The sequence below is a fragment of the Pinus tabuliformis genome, chromosome J, assembly GCF_031772625.1.
Source record: "Pinus tabuliformis cultivar Carrire ecotype Pingquan chromosome J, CPIR1, whole genome shotgun sequence".
Classification (NCBI taxonomy): domain Eukaryota; kingdom Viridiplantae; phylum Streptophyta; class Pinopsida; order Pinales; family Pinaceae; genus Pinus; species Pinus tabuliformis.
The window spans coordinates 858,486,893-858,489,942 of NC_142295.1; positions in this window are offsets into that span (position 1 = coordinate 858,486,893).

The window sequence follows — 3,050 nt, forward strand, 5'->3', positions numbered from 1 at the left end:
TGGAGAAGCGAGATAGGAAGAGAAAGAGAAGAGAGAGAGACAAACATAGATAGATGGATGGGAGAGGGAGAATACGAGAGGCAGGGGGATAGTGATAGAATTGAAGGGAATATATAGAGAGAGAGATTGGGGGGCATAGAGAAAGGGATGTGGGAGAGAAAGGGAGAGAGAGGAAGAGAAATAGGAATCAAGAGAGATAAAGAGAGAGAAAGGGAGAAATGGAGTTGAATGGGGTGAGACAGGGAAGGAATAAGAAATACATATAGTGAGAAAGGTTGAGAGAGAGAGAGAGTGAAAAGGGAGAGATGGAGAGAGAGTGAGCGAGAGAGGGGATTTGGAGGCAAGAGAGGAAGAGAGAGAGAGAAAGAGAGACAGTAGGAGAAGGGGAAGAGAGAGAAAGGGAGAGGAAGAGGGAGGGAGATAGAGATGTATAAATATGGAAAGAGAGTGTGTGTGTTTGGGGGGTGAGATACAGAGAGGGAATAAGAAGGAGACAGAGATATACAATTATATATATTATATAGTATTATATAACCAACCTAGATCCATCTTAACCAGAAAATTATATATTATAGAGAAATGGAACACATAAAATATTGCTGAAACACAAACACATAATACACATAAAACAAGAGAGAGACACAGATATACATGGTTCACCCAATTTGGGATACACCCATGAAGAAACAACTAGTCCTTCCTTTTATATTATACAACAAAATGAAGAGATACAACCTACAGTAGATACATTGCAATTCCATCTTTTCTCTCAAACAATTTCCTCACTCTTTCTCGCTTAGAATACACCTATATCTAGCCACAATATAATTCCCTCATATATAGTGAGGGGTTGGCTACTAAGGAAAAGAAACCTAAAATAAGCATAACTTCTACCATTAGATCATCCACCCCTCGACCCCCCTGATGACGATTCAACGACAGGAAATTTTGTCGCCCCGTTATGAACTAGGGTCCAATGAAATGATACCTATGAATATAGAAGATAATCAAGCTCCACACCCAATAGACCTATCATGCACCAGCATGGATCAAATCTCTCAAGGTGGAAAGCTTTCCTCAAGTTTTTCGCTCAAAACCTAGGTTTTCACCTCAAGAGATTTGATCCCCCTAGGCGGTTGATATATGAGGGGTTAAGATGGATCCATGATGGTCTATATTCATGTTCAAAATAAAATTATCTCTCATTTATGGAAATTGAATTTTTTTCCGATATATTAAAAATGGGTAAACTCTTAAATTAAGGAATGCCATAATTTTGTCATTATTTTGGCGGGATTCCATAACCAGTGCAATGGTAACCATCAATATCAATGGAGATAAAACTATGAAGGTATCAACAAACCAAATATAAATGGGATAAAAGAATCCACAAATCCATGACTAGTAGAAATAGGAGTTGCTCAATAGTTGAGCTATGACAAAGAAAATGAAGAATGAAGATCTGCTTTGGAAAAAAATGGAGTTCGGGGATGCATTGGATATTTATCTATAGAAGGCAAGTAAAATGTTGAACAATGAAAAAATAATGCACCAAAAACATGAAAAATGAATTTATTCTCCGGGAAAAGAGGATGAGCTTAGGGATGCATTGGATATGTATATGTACAAGATGAGTAAAATGTTGAACAAAAACTAAGGCACATAAATGTTTGAATGAACATGAGTTGGAGATTAAAGAGAATTTCATAGAGAAATAGGATATTTGGTAATCATGTTAAGGATATATTTCATGAATTTTGGATTCAGTTCTTCTCACCAATTCCATTTTTCTTTGTGATAATTCGTTGGTTTATGTATCTTCTCTCGAGTTGTATGGTTAAATTATTTTTTCAAGTGGTGATGTGTATGATGAAAAGACACATGCTACAGATTTTTGGACAAAGAAACACAATAATATTATTAAAAATGTAGGGATTCTAATATTATTAGAATTTTCATTGTAATTTTCACTTTAAATCTTTAATGTTATTAAAATAATAAAATCCACATTTTTTAACTTTTTATGGGTATATTTCTTGTTGATATTTTTCCATGGTAATATTTCCATGTTGTAGCATATATTGAATGATAGGATTGAGAAGTTGATATTAGTGGGAATAACGTACTAAATGGAGACATTATTTCTTGAGTTTTTTAGAGAGAAATCATGTGTATCATAGATGATACCATTAGGATTTTTCTAAAATAGATATTGAGTCCTTTAAATCCATAAATAAAACAATACATATGTGATGAAATAGAAACACTTGTACACTTGCTAAGAGGTAGGTCTACTAGTTGGAGACTAGAAAATATGGTAAATTATAGAAAATGAAAATATCAACTTCAAATGTTGTATTGTTGATCACATCCAAACACTAGATCTCATAAGTGATATATGTACATGAGGCATGTATATATATCAAAATTTTGGTCCTTACGGGAGGGCATTTATTTTTCTATGGTTGCCATAATTTTTCTTTTTTCCTATCTTGGTTTGTTATGGACTTTCCATCTCACAATTTTTTGCACCCACTATAATTGTTCAATGGAGTGTTTTATAATCCTTCTTCTATAGTATTGGACAAAAAGTATTTGGATTTTGGACAGGACAATCCATGTAGTCAACCTAATTTTATATCTCAAGAAGAAATTCATAGGAGAGGATTTCCATCATTGATCTTCATGATGAGATCTCCTCACCACTACCTTATCCATGTAAGGAAATTTTCATTTCTCCCATGATAAAATATGGATCCATTCCTCAACCATTTAGGAATTCTTTCTAGAGTTAACCCTAGCCCAAGATATTTTTGACAACATCCTCTAAATGCTCATTTAAATAAATAATTAAATGATTATAGAGGATGACATTCCACTTGTTGACATTCTAACTCTTCAAGAAAGAGCTTTGGTTAGATTTTCTAGAAACTTGGTAAGAGCCCTCTCCCTTGGGCATTGGATATATGGACATTAGCTTCCTATTATGGGTTGCTCACCTCAATTCGATCTCTTGGCTCATGGGTGCTTTTGTACAATCATGATTTCCT